The 14,660-nt window shown below is 34.0% G+C and overlaps 1 protein-coding gene and 1 long non-coding RNA gene across 2 annotated transcripts in view; one reads left to right on the top strand and one right to left on the bottom strand.

Moving 5' to 3' along the window:
• The window catches only part of LOC127541982 (uncharacterized), a 77,599-nt gene that overhangs the window by 14,501 nt on the left and 48,438 nt on the right, over positions 1–14,660 (bottom strand). The gene's annotated exons all lie outside the window — the stretch shown is intronic.
• ASB5 (ankyrin repeat and SOCS box containing 5) overlaps positions 6,034–14,660 on the top strand; it is a 90,427-nt gene continuing 81,800 nt past the window's right edge. The window contains exon 1 of the mRNA XM_051967379.1: positions 6,034–6,238. The gene's annotated coding sequence lies outside the window, so the exon portion shown is untranslated. The remainder of the gene's footprint in view (positions 6,239–14,660) is intronic.

Genomic DNA, 14,660 nt, shown 5'->3' with positions numbered 1-14,660 from the left:
AAGAGTTACTTTCTTGGACCTGGCAGTCCATTTTTTATTTTGTGTACTCCCCACCAAGTTCATTGCTGGTGCAATTTAGCCAGTGGATTTTTCACTTCCTTGCTCAGCTGGCTGGCTCCTTGCTTGTCTGGGTCAAGCAAGTTGCTCCCAAGAGATGGGTCCTCACTGGATACAGCTGTTAAGGAGAGCAGAAGCTTTTCTCCCACTTCAGTGCAACACCTCAGAAGGTTCCCCTGACCATTAAGATCTCACAAACTTGAACCCTGGTCTCTTCCATGTCCAGATACTTAATCATTTACAATAAGAAAAGTATAAACATAAGGAACAGAAGATAGAGGAGTGCCCTGTATTCATAGACACAGGTCATCCAAATGGGTGATAGGATTCTCTTCTTTGAAGCTCACAGAAATTCTTGCTTTAATTCTAATAGGCTTATAATGGAAAGGACCAATCACAAGAAGAGAGAGAACAATGAAGACTGAATATGGACCAAAGAATAGTATTTTCACCTTTTGTTGTTGTTGTTTGTTGCTTGTTTCTTTTTCTTTCTTGTGTTTTTTCCTTTTGGTCTGATTTTTCTTGTGTAGTATAATAAATGTGGAAATAGAAGAATTGCACATGTTTAATCTATATCAGATTGCTTGATATCTTGAGGAGGGGGAAAGGGAGAAAGATTTGGAACTCAAGATTATTCAAAGAATGTTGAAAATTACATTGGCATATATTTGGGAGAAAAATACTATTTAAAAAAAAAGAAATTCTTGCCTCAGTGACAAGGAAGAGTATGAGCTTCTGCTCAAACTTTTTTATATATACGCTGATTTCCAATAATCAATTGAAAGACTTATTTTTTAAATCAACACAAGGAAGGTGATACAAGTATAAGATATATTTGTCTTCTCTTAAGTGAAGGTGCAAAGATCTCTCTTTCCCAGAAGCAGTATCACTAAGTTTTCATATGGATTGGGACCAGGCAGGCCTGTGGCTTTCTTGAATAATCTTCTTTTATTATACATGGATGGAAGATGATCTGTACCAATGAAGGAAATGCCCACATTGATGAGATCATGGGTCTAGTGAAGTTTATAATATATTTTTGGATGTCCTTCCATCGACTACTATTTAAGTAGTTGAAGCTAAATGAAAGAATTGTTTGCAGTTTTTTTCCCTAGAGAAGCAAATAAGAGAGTTGGAATTATTTTTGTTGAACAACCAAAAGTAACAAGACATAACATTTCATGGAGCATTTGGTTATTTCCTATTGAAATACTCATGATAAATATTTGCAAAAAAGATCACCATGAAAATTACTTATACAGCACATATGCCGGTAACTATTACTAGATAAAGAAGAAAGATTTTATGAAAAATTCAATACAATCCTCCAAATTAAAACATGTAAATCAAAATAAATTTCTATTGATTTGTTTTTATATCACCTATATTTCTCACTGTATCTATATGTATTTTAATGGTAAATAATTTCAACACAAAAATGAACATTGGGGAAAATAACTGAAAAATACAAATTGTAGTTCAAAAATAAAAAAAAAGAGGCCAAAGTTTACAAACTAAACAGAGCCTTCATACCAAAATATAAGATATTTTCTTTGCTTTTTCAAATTAAATTTTATTTTTTAAAAAATTTAAAATCTACCTTCTTTCACTCCCAACTTCCTCTCCTTTTTTGAAAATAGGAAGGGAATGCGCATTTATTAAGCACCTACTATGTGACAGGCACTGCACTTTATTGATATCACTTCATTTGAAACTCAAAATGACTCTGAATAGGTATTACTATGATCCCCTTTTTAAAATTGAGGAAATTAAGGAAAGCTAATTTTGCCCAGGATCATACAGCTAAGACGTCTCTGAGGCAAGATTTTGAATTCAAGTCTTCCTGATGGCAGGCCCAATCTTTTCACTACCAATTAGCAGCTTCTATGTAAAGAAGGAATAGGGCAGCTAGGTGACATAGTGGATAGAGTGTTGGGGCTGAAATCAGGAAGATTAATCTTCCTAAGTAATCTTGCAATTACTGAACAACAATAATGCAAAGAAAAAATCCCTTTTAAACAAATACACATGGTCAAGCAAAGTAATTTCCTGTAATAGCTATCATATATATGTATGTGGGGGGGTATGTATATGTATGTGTATATATATAAATCATGGTTGATTATTATATTGATTAGAGTTTTTAAGACTTTCAAAATTATCTTTACAATGTTATTATACATATCATTCTCTTAGTTCTTATTTTATTTTTCATGAGTTCATTCAAGTCTTCTCAAATTTCTCTTGAATAATCCCCTTATTCATTTTTTCGTGTGCAATAAAATTCCATCATATTCATCTAGCATAATTTAGTCATTATCCCCCAAACTGATGAACAACCCCCCTAGAATTCAATACTATCATAATATGTGTCTTTCTCCTCTTTCTTTGATCTCTTTTGGTATAGACCTTGAATTGTTTTAACTGGGTCAAAGGGTGTATAAATTGAATAATTTGGGGGGCATAATTCCAAATTATTTTCCAGAATGATTAGATCAATCACAGATTCAAAAGTGTGTTAATGTACCTGTTTTCCCACAGCTTCTCTAGAGTTTTAAATTTTCCTTTTTTGGCAGTTTTACCTGCCAATTAATTGACATTTGGTATACCCATTTGAAGCTTATTTCATACATTATAGGACATTAGTCTATATTTAATTTATATAAAATGGCTTTTTGGTTTTCCCAAAAGTTTTTATCAAATTGTTTTTACCCTAATAACTTAGATATTTGGGTTTCTCCAGCATTAGACCCTTATGCTCATTTACTTCTATATACTATACTGTACCTAATTTGTTCCATTGTTAGACCTCTCTATTTCTTTTCTTTTTCTTTTTTTTTTGGTTTTCATTTTCTTTCTTTCTTTTTTATTTTATTTTATAATAACTTTTTATTGACAGAACCCATGCCAGGGTAATTTTTTTACAACATTATCCCTTGCACTTGCTTCTGTTCCAATTTTTCCTCTCCCTCCCTCCACCCCCTTCCCTAGATGGCAAGCAGTCCTATATATGTTAAATATGTTGCAGTATATCTTAAATACAATATATGTTTGCAGAACTGAACAGTTCTCTTATTGCACAGGGAGAATTGGATTCAGAAGGTAAAAATAACCCGGGAAGAAAAACAAAAATGGAAATAGATTACATTCATTTCCCAGTGTTCTTTTTTGGGTGTAGCTGCTTCTGTCCATCATTGATCAATTGAAACTGAGTTAGGTCTCTTTGTCAAAGAAATCCACTTCCATCAGAATACATCCTCATACAGTATCATTGTTGAAGTGTATAATAATCTCCTGGTTCTGCTCATTTCATTTAGCATCAGTTCATGTAAGTCTCTCCAAGCCTCTCTGTATTCATCCTGCTGGTCATTCCTTACAGAACAATAATATTCCATAACGTTCATATACCACAATTTACCCAGCCATTCTCCAATTGATGGGTATCAATTCAATTTCCAGCTTTTAGGCACTACAAACAGGGCTGCCACAAACATTTTGGCACATACAGGTCCCTTTCCCTTCTTTAGTATTTCTTTGAGACCTCTCTATTTCTTAACCAAATTGTTGTTGATGATTATTTTTAATAGAATAATTTGAGATGTTATACTGGAGATTCCCTTCCTTTCCTCTTTTTTTCATTATTTCCCTGAAGATACTTGACCTTTTGTGCCAACAATAATTTTATTATTTGAGTTCTTTATAAATGCCTTGCCTGTTTAATTGGTACAACACTGAAATTAACTAATTTAGATGATCATTTTGTTATATTGATTCAGCCTACCCATGAGCAATAATATTTCTTCAATTATTTAGGTTGTCTTTATTTGTGTAATGAATGCTTTGTAGCTGTATTCATATGGTTTTGGTGTATTTATTGGCAAATAGACTCCTAAGTATCTTATGTATCTTGTACTTATTGTAAATGTAATTTCTTTTTTTTTCTCTTCTTGCTGAGTTTTGTTGGAAATACATAGAAATGCTGGTTATTTATTTCACTTTATTTCATATCTTGTAACTTTGTTGGTTGATGTTTCAGTCATTTTAATTGACTACAATTCTCTAAATCATCATATCATCAAGATACATGATTTTTCATCTTTAGCTATGCTTATTTCTTCTATTTCTATTTCTTGTCTTATTATTATGTCTGGCATTTACAGTATATCACATGATATTGATAATAATAGACATCATTAATTTACCCCAGATTTTATTAAAAATGTCTCTGGCTTATAATTTTCCTTTTAGCTACTCTTGCTTTTAAATAAATACTATTTATCAGTTAAGGAAAGATCCATTTATTATGTTTGCTACTAGGTTTTTTTAAAAGAAGGAATAGGTATTATAATAGATAGGTTTTTTCCTATGATAGAATATAAGTTCCTTCGGGACAAGTACTGTTTCATTTTGTTCTTTGTCTCTCCAGTGCCTAGCATAGTAACTTCACATAGCAGGTGCTTAAAAAAAATGTTTCTTGTTTGAGTGATAATAGAAATGAGTAGGCTATGACACATCACAGATATAGAATTAATTAAACTATATTTACTGAATATAGGAAATGTAGTATAAAAAAATTCACCCTATATATATATACAACTAGCATAAAAAATAAAGGTTATCATCTCTTGCTGGATAATCTGTCCTTAGCCTATATGTTTAATCTACATATCCTCATTAATAATGAAAAAAATAGAACAAGGCTCCTAGCACATTGCATGGAGCCCATGTGACCTGTTTATATGAGAAATAGATAAGGTTTACTCAGAATGCTTAAGCATGGACATGTTCCATTCTATGATCCACAACATTGTGATCCAAAATTTGTCAAAGTATCAAGGTGTCTTTTTTTGCCTTCCAGCAGAGAAATGTCTGGTAGAATTTATTATCATTATGTACCTGATAGAAGAATGATTTCTAAAGAATTAAGAAAACTTTTTTGATTGTATAAATGTTTAAGGCAATATTTTATTAATTTATTATTCACAACCTACAAGATGATTATTTAATCATTAACCAAATGACCTCTATGTCCCTTTCTATGTTAAAAAAAATACTTGTCAGTTACACTGAAATTATAAGAATCATAAATCCAAAATTTAACAATATTTAACTTGTTGTTCAAGGTTTTTTATGCATTGTTCCACAATATTTTACTTTTTAATTCTTTATTTCATGCATACAATTCTAAGTAATTTTCTCCATATCCCATATGTAGAGAAAATCATTTAATATAAGTATCATTGGCCAGATTGAAGTTCTATCCTAAGACTAAAGCAAAGGCAAAGCAATTAATAATGTGATTTATTTTTTTTAAATGCCCTTCCTACCTTAGGAGATTAATGATTGCTGCCCATTGCATAATATTTAGATAGTACCCCGAGTTCTTTAGAGTGTACCTAATAAATACAAAGTATCTAGACTCCTGCCTTCTTGCTACTTATGACATATAATCCCTTAAGAGAAATTTCCTTACTTCAGAATGACTAAACTTACTAAATTCATTGTGGATTGTTGTTAATAAATCAGAAGCAGAGTACATAAAGAAGTACTCAGTGGAAATACTGATGAGCTAGGTTGGGCAGGAAGACAAGTGTATCCATTTTTGCTTTGTCATGTGCCATGTAGATGGTTAAAATGACTTTTGGAAAATGATATTTTGGCTGAATAACAATACATTTTCCCTGGGCAGGCAGATCCTATATGTGGATTTCACCTGTCAAGTGAGGAGGGGGGGGGGAAGATTACCAAATCCATAAGAACTGAAGAAAATCAAAATCCTGAAAATAAAAATAAAACCCTCTCATTATTGAGATATTATGCATTAAAAAGCACATAAACCAATTGGCAAGCACCCCTGAAGTATCAAGCTTAGGCCAATAGGTTTATTTGAGCCCAAGATGTACATAATACCCACTGTTAGGTCACAGTCAAAGTACACTTTAGGCCTTGAAGGTGGCACTGAAGCTGATTATCTCCATTCAAGCCCTCTCTCATCTGCACCTGTCCTAGGGCCAGAGACTGACGTCTGGCCCAGGATCAGAGGAAAGGAAGATCAAAGCCAGGTCTTGCTGCTGCTTCTCCTGCCATATCAAATGCAGAGATCTGAAGTTGGGAGGAGGGGCCACCTGTCCATTAGCCCAGAATGTTGCTCCCTACCACACTGAGCTACAATCATCATAGGGTAAGATTCAGTCTATTTCTGGGACTCCAAGATGCTGGATCTGGCCATCTTCCTTGGTCTGCTAATGCTTTAGTGATTTCATCTTCAGCTCTGGGAATGCAAATTAGATGTTTCAAGATATTTGTCACTGGGAGAAAATACTCAAGAAGTTAAAATTAAACAGAACAAATGGGGGCCATTTATTGCTATCAAGAAGGTGAATGCTTATTGATTCTTCTGAATTTTTGCAAGAGAGCTATCATGGATTCAAAGTGCAGTATTGGGGATATATTTTTGAACAGCAGAGGGAGTCTGATATACCCCTAGGATGCTGTCTATGACCGTAGGATTCATTGATTGGGAGACGGCTTTGGAATGACTTTATTTTCACTTAATGGATAATGTGAGTTGTAGGTTTTAAATTCAGTTATTACAAATAAGTTGTTTGAATAAAGAAACAAGAGCTTTCCTCAATCACAGCAGTCAGAAGCAGAGTTCTTCCTTTTGAACTCTTTTTTTAAATACCTGTTTGACATTTTACTTTTTATCATAATTATTTGCTTAATTCTGTTAGGAGAAGAAATAGTAGTAGCTAGCATTTACATAGTCCTCTAAGATTTACAAAGCACTTAACACATATTATCTCCTTTTATCCTTGACAACAGTCCTATGAAGTGAACAGTATCAATATCCCCATTTTACTGTAGCTGAAAAAGTTTATTGACTTGTCCAGGATCACACAACCCAGAAAGGTAGCGTAGTTTAGTGAAAAGAATACTGGACTCAGAGTCAGGAAGCTTCAAATCCTTCCTCAGAAATTTACCAGAAGTTTGATCAGGGACAAGTTATTCAATAAGTCTTAGTTTCCTCTTTTGTAATTGGAGATAGTAACAGCACCTTCTTCATTGGGTTGATTGAGGAGCAAATGAGATAATTATATGTAAATATATTGATATAATTTATATTTATATATACATTTGTATAATATATAAACATGTAAAATATATCAGACTGATATTATATATATACATATATATATAATATAATATCCATGTATCATGTAATATAATGACATACACATATATTATTCTCCACACACTAAATTATAAGCTCAGGTCCCTGAGACAAAGTATATCAAATACCCTAAAGCTCAAAAATGTCCCTGCCCTAATGTAATGCCCTTACAAAGTATGAATAAAAGGTTCATACAGTAAGATCTGCTTAGATATATTTGTATCTTTTAACAAGTCCTTATCAGTTATAATGCAACCAAAAAAAGAAGCTAGAGTTATTTGGGCATTGAAAAAAATTCCTCTAAATTTTTCCCTTTCCTGAGTCTGGATGAAAGGTGAATGTCTGCAAATCTGATCTATCTAAAAGCCAGCTGCCTGTTTATTCCTCCTTATAGAGATATGTTATGCATTATGAGATATATGTAGCCATAACACAGAATCATAGATCAAGAACTGGAAGGGACCTTACAGATCATCTAGCTAAAACCTTTCATTTTACAGATGAAAAAACTGAGGCCCAAGGAGGTTACCTCATGGGCAGTCCCTAGGTAGTGGATTATACAATCTCTACCATTCTTCCTTCAGGTCACTTGGAAGTTAGTGACTTTCAAGGAGGAATATAAATTTGCTATTTTATTCTCTTGGTAAAAGAAGTAGCCTATAATAATAAATAATAATTCTTACCAATATTAAATATTACATTATTACATCTATCAATAGATATTCATGTAAAAATATTTTAGAGATATAAATTTGTACATTCTCAAACCCATAATAGTAGTTAAAAGTAGGTGTAGAAAGACAAAACTATAAAACAGTGCCTATGGTTGTCAAGGAAACCATAATCTTAGAATTCTAAACAGGATCATTCACAGATTCTATTCTTATGAACTAGTCTGCCATGTTTAGGAGTAATCACATATGTTGTAGTCCAAGCATTTTTCATTTCTCAAGGGGTGAAAGAAAAAACAATCAAGTGGCAAGGCCCTCTGAACTTTATTCTCCATCATAGCCAGCAGACCATTTGATTCTCTATCTTCATCTGTGATGGTAGAATGTCCTTTGGGTGATGGATATTTTAGTAATAATAACTAACATTTATATAATGTTTTACAAATATTAACTCATTTCTACAACATTAGGAGGCAAAACTTTTATTATCCTTGTTTTCCAAATGGGGAAAATGAGGAAAGAGATTTAAATAATTTGTCTAGAATCACATAATTAATAAAGTGCCTGAATCAGAATTTGAATCAAGTTCTCCTGATTCTTCATCCTGCACTTTATCTGAAGGACCACCTAGTTGCTTTTTGTATGGCATATTAAGGTTTGCAGAAGATTCTACATATTCTCTCATCTAAAATTGTAGAGAACTTTATATTTTTTATTGAGTTGTAAAGCATACTTAGGGTAGGCAGTGGTACAGTGGATAGAGTACTGGGCTGGGAATCAGGAAAACTCATCTTCCTGAGTTCAGATCTGATTTCAAACACTTACTAGCTATATGAGTTTGGACAAGTCACTTAGCCTGTTTGCCTCAGTTCATCTGTAAAATGAGCTAGAGAACACTGGCATCAGGAGGAGTTGAACATGACTGAAAAACAACTAAAGAACAAATAAAATATATTCACTTGAGGTTCTTTCAAACAGGTCCAGTTCAGGCATAAGGAAATTGGGGATAGAAGGAAAGGGGAGAGAATATAGTAGGGAAAAAAAAAGCTTAGATCTCAGGACTTGATACTAAGCATTTATGTGGCTTTAACAAGTAATTTTAACAAGTCTCTTTTGGGTCTGAGTTTCCTCCTTTGTAAAATGAGAAACTTGGACCAGATGATCTAAAATCTCTTCCAGCTTAAAACTATGATCTATAGGTATATTTATAGACAAAAATGAGGCAATTGGCCTTACCATTTGAAATATCAATGATAGGTTGTTATTAAAGCCACATGAATTCTGAAATTGTCCTGCTTTCTCTGTAGTCAAAAGCATAGGTCAATGAGATATGGTTGACAGATCTTATGGGTGCAGTGTGTGGCTGCAGAGGTAATTTTTTTCTTATTATGAGGCTAACTGAGCTAGATGAAAGCAGTGTCCTCATTAGTACCATTTTCAGGACCCACGAATATAGAAGGGACTGATAAAGTGATGTCAAGGAATCAGCTCTAAATAGTTGTGACAGAGACACATTCTCTACTAAACCCTGTGGTTTTTCTTTTAATCTGCTAAGATCTCAGGCAAGTTCAGAATACAGTCAGATGCACAAAATTTCCGGCAAGTTTACAAACATCATGGGGGAATACAACACAAATACAGATGTAAAAGGAAAGTCATTCATGCATACCACATCCTCAAACCTTCACTGTTCTGACACAGAAAGGTCTCAGGTGACTCACTTACTCATCCACTTTCTAAAACACTTTTGCTACTATGGTGGATTGGACTGAGCTAAACATTGATCAAAGAGCTCAAGTTTGACCTGCTTTGGGGCTGTATGGTCCCAAAGACCTGGCTAATATAAGCAACAGAAGCCTATGCAACTTGTTTTCAACAGACTACCTGTTTCCTGATTTGACATATCCATGGCTACCTGTCCTTGTTGTTGTGTCTTAGATGCTAAATTAAGATTTAGCATCCCCCACCTAACTTGGCATCCTTGGAATAACCTCTAGGTAAGGTGGCTAGAGTGCTAGAACTCAAGTCCAAGAATTCAAGATCTGAATTCAAATCCAGTCTCAGACATTTAATAGGCAAGTTACCTTAGCCAAGTCATTTAATCTCTCTCAGCCTCAGTTTTCTCATCTGTAAAATGGGGATAGTGATATCACCTATCTCATAAGAGTGTTGCATGAATCAAATCAGATAGCATATGTAAAGGGCTTTGCAAAGAAAATAATATATAAATAGTAGCTATTATCATTATTATTGTTAATATTGTCATTATTTCTCTCTTTATCTGCTCTGTACAAGCCATTTCTCACTTTAAGACAGCAACTATTGATCCATTTCTGGCGTGACATTATAATTTGGTAACCTCTTGGTTATGATTCTGGGCTTAGATGAGTTAAATTTTATACTCTGATTGCCTTGGTGTAACATGGAAGGGCATATTCTCTTTAGAGATAGCCATTGAATTATCTTGTAATGTTTAAAGGCTGATTGTTTTCAAGACTGGTTTTTGCTGGCTTTCATGCTCTTGGAAACAGTATAAAAGCCTCTATTAGCTTTGGACAGAAAGTATCAAGCCAATCAAGATCAAAGAGAAATACCTAGTGATGCTAGACTCCTGCTCAAATTATAAGACTGTTGAGAGCAATGACATCACTGGCCATACATAACTGAGCATAAAGGTGCTTTGTATAAGACCTCTAACTCTTATCTAAAATGGATGATGCTTTGTTGAGATAGCCCAATGTTCAGGAGTTCTGGTGGCCAGGGGTAATTTTGAATTTCTTCCTTGCCCTAAAACTGAATCAAAACACCAAATAGTTAAGAGAATGACTCATAGTGGTATAGGAGTGCTGTCCTCATTAGGGTTATTTGCACAGTTTTTATCTTCCTGTTCCCCAAATTTAACTGCCTCCTTACTTGTTACCACTGTAACCCAATTACCATGCTTTAACAATTATAAGGGGGAATAAGAACCCGTGCTAAATAGGATTAATTCCCTCAAAAGCTGATGGTGCTATGGTGAATTTCCTCAAAAACTGGTGATATTATGCTGCATAGGATAGTATAGTACATAGTATAGTATTGGTATATTATAAAAAGCATATATGTGTTTATATATCTCTAATATAATGTACAGTACATAGTATAGTATATTATATACTAGATAAAATATACTAGTTAATAAAAAGCATATATGTGTGTATATATCTATTTAATATAATATATAGTACATACTATAGTATAGAATATAGTAGTTATAGTATATAATAAAAAGTATATATACATGTACATCTCTTCTCTCTCGTTCTCTCTCTCTTCTAATGTATAGTTTATAGTATGTGGGTCTCTGTTTGGAGGCATCTGAGAAGCATATATCTCCATGGAAAGTTTACACAGAAAACACTTCTAACTGAACCCTAGAGACCATGGCTACCTATCACATAAGTGTCAACAGTCAAGGCAAAGTCAATTTTATGTGCCCTCTCCGATGCATAATGCTTGTGAACCTCAGATTTTTATGTAAAAAGTGAGGGGGATTTAGAAATAAATCCATAGATAATATGTTCACAGAATTTAGCCTTTTGCCTAGAGAACAAAGATTTCTTGAACTTCTTGATAACCCCAAGTTTGAGAACTCTAGAGAATTCAGGCACTAAACAACTATAAAGAAGATTTCCACAACAGTGTGTTTCTTGAGGGAAAAAGAGAACCACCCCAATACTGAAGTCCTTGGATAGAAGATTCCAGTCAGTTAGTATCTTTTGAAACAAAGCTCCATTAGTTATTGAGTTGTTTCAGGTAATTTAATTTAAAATATGTGATCACTTCGTATAAATTCTTATAGTTACAAGTATTAAGTTGAAATTGAGGTGAATTGAAATTTCAACTTGTCTATAAACAGCCAGGAAAATGTAAAAATGTCAAAAATGTCAAACAGTTAATATTAAAGAAAGGCCTCTATTTTCTCCCAAGACATTTTTCATGGGAGAAGCCACGTTCTTTCTGAAAAGATGAGTTTAAAACTACTTTAAGCTTTAGCTGACTTTATGCATTTATGAATGGAGAGAAATATGGTTAGACCGATAATAGAAATGATTGAACTTACTTCCTGGGCTTAGAGTTTGTCTAGTTGCCTTTTTCCTATCCCTTTATTGCAAAAGAGATTGAGTGTATAAATGGTTTGGAGTTAGAAAAACTGGGGAACCTCAAACCTTAGAACTATTTGGCAGTTATTGAGTGAATAGCTTTACATAAATACTTACCAGGCATAACTAAAAATAGGAATTAGAAGGAATGTTCATCATGATCCTCCAGTGAGTTGCTCATGGAGATGCAAAGCCCAGTAACCAGGAAAAAAGATTAAACCTGAGGGCATCAATTAGTTAGAAGGATACAACTGGGTTATATTGTTTGGGAGAAGGGATTTAATCATTTTCTAGTCAAGACTCTAGAAAGGAAGAGGTAGACCACTCTAAAAGGGAAAACAAAAGTGAAAAGAGTTTCTCTCCTTCCCTCCCCCCGGGGTTGTTGGTTCTATATTAGAGGCATAAAGCTAGCTGCTTTTCTAAAAGAACAATTTTTTTAATTAAATCTGGCTTTTGAACTAAAAGAGCCTTGTAAAGCCCACTTTTCTCATGAAAAAGGAGAGACTATAGCCAAAGGATTCAATTGAAGGTAGAAGCTGGAAATAAAGAGAAAATCTATGGCCATGCGCCCAGAGGGGCTGGGCCTGACAATTCCCAACACAGACCTCATGTTTAGTTGGAGCAATGTCCAGCCAAGCAGCAGAGGGTAGAGCAATGATCCAACAAAGGAGTATACAATGGAGACCATGAATCCAGCAGTAATGTAGTAGGGAGCAAGTCTGGCCAGAGCATCCTAAAAATAATATCACATAGTAGGCCTGCAAAGTTGCCCCTCCATACAAATGCCCTGACCACACATGATCCCTTCATATGTGCCCTTCCATATATATTCTTTATATATCCCTCTACTCATTTCCTTCTGGACACATATTTTTCTCATATATTCCTCTCCCATGTATTCCCTATAATTGGTTATTCACTGTTCTTTGTGATGATGTTAATAAACAATCAATAAATATTTATTAAGTGACTACAATTGTTGAGCAATGTAGATACAAAGAAAGGCAAAAGACAGTTAGTTCCTGGTTTCAAGGACCTCATAACCCAATGATAAGATATGTCTTCAAGGGAGAATATTGTTATTGTTGTTGTTCAGTCATTTCAGTTATGTTCAACTCTTCCCAATCCTAAATGGGGTTTTCTTGGTTTCCTATTTTCTTCTTCAGCTCATTTTACAGATGAGAAAACTAGTGCAAACAGGGTTAAATGACTTGCCCATGATCACTCAGCTATTAGGTGTCTGAGGCAGGATTTAAAATCAGATCTTCCTGACTCTAAGCCACTATCTACTCTAATCACTACAGAATCTAGCTGCCCATATGGCACTTTACAGTTTGCAAAATGCTTTCACATTTGACCCTGCCAGCAACTCTAATACAGACAAAGTATATTATCTTCTCCAATTTCAATATTAGGGAACCAAGGCTCTGATGAAATATATGATTTTTGCCCCAAAATAATTTAATGGTGGAATGAAAGTTATTATTCAGTTCTTCACTTCATATATGAGGGCTTCTTTTTCCTACACTACACTACATTCCCTATCCTGTGAATTTAAAGATATATTTCTCAGAATGTTGTTTTAATCCTTCCTACTATCAGAAGTTTATGGGTGCTATTTTACCTTAAACAGAAAATCTTGACTGTCAATAACCAATCCCTGGAAACTTGAATTTCCATAAGTGTGGCAATCTTTAAAAGAATACTTGAAAACTTAATAGGAAATCCAAACTTAAAGCCAAATGGGATGGATCAGAAGTGACTTCAGGTGATGTTGTAGGGGGAAATTCTTTCTCAACAAATAATGAACTAACTTCAGATCTAAGTGGATTTAATTTGTATTATTTTGATAACAGATCTTTATAACAAATGACTAGCTAGTATAAAATCCAAACGCCAATTGGGCAGATTTCAACTGCTCAGATGAAGCAAAGTTTTTTGTGTTTTTTTCCCCTGGAATTATTATCAATCTCTGTGGAATCTCAGAGATTTATGTGCAAATGAAACTTCTTAGTGTGCATCAGATGTGTGGCTAGCCAATCATTCATAACAAACATTTGCTAAATACCTGAAGGGTATATGGCACTGTACTGAGCATCCTATTATTGAGTGCAGAAAAATAGGCCCTTTTTTTTGGTGTGTAGTTCACAGCAGGAATAAGAAAGTTAGATGAAGTCTTTAGATCTTTTGTCAGGCAATGAAGAGATACTTTGCCTTTCCACAAGAAAATTCAAATCTCTACTGAAAATACTTTGTATTTTTTCCTCATATTGTAAAAATGGAGGTTTCCCACACTGTGCCAAGCAAATCTCTAGAAAGTAACATTTCTAACATGCTACATTTCAATAAGATTCAAAAACATTTGTTAAATATCTATTTGTGCAGAGTTCTTTGCTGTTGTGGGAGATAGAAAGTTTAGATAAGACAGAAGACAGTCTCTGTCCCTGACTATACTTAATTTAAAGCAATACAAATGATTTCGGTGAGAAAGAAAAATAGCAACTATTCAAAGAGACCTATGTGTATACATTAGGGATTCATCAACAGATTTTAAAAAGACTACAGAGAGGATGTTAGCAAGCTATGTCACCAAGGACAGAAGTTTAGAATGAAGTT

Source organism: Antechinus flavipes, chromosome 6, assembly GCF_016432865.1.
Source record: "Antechinus flavipes isolate AdamAnt ecotype Samford, QLD, Australia chromosome 6, AdamAnt_v2, whole genome shotgun sequence".
Lineage (NCBI taxonomy): Eukaryota > Metazoa > Chordata > Mammalia > Dasyuromorphia > Dasyuridae > Antechinus > Antechinus flavipes.
Note: the sequence above shows the minus strand (reverse complement) of the source record. Positions and strands in the feature narration are given on the sequence as shown.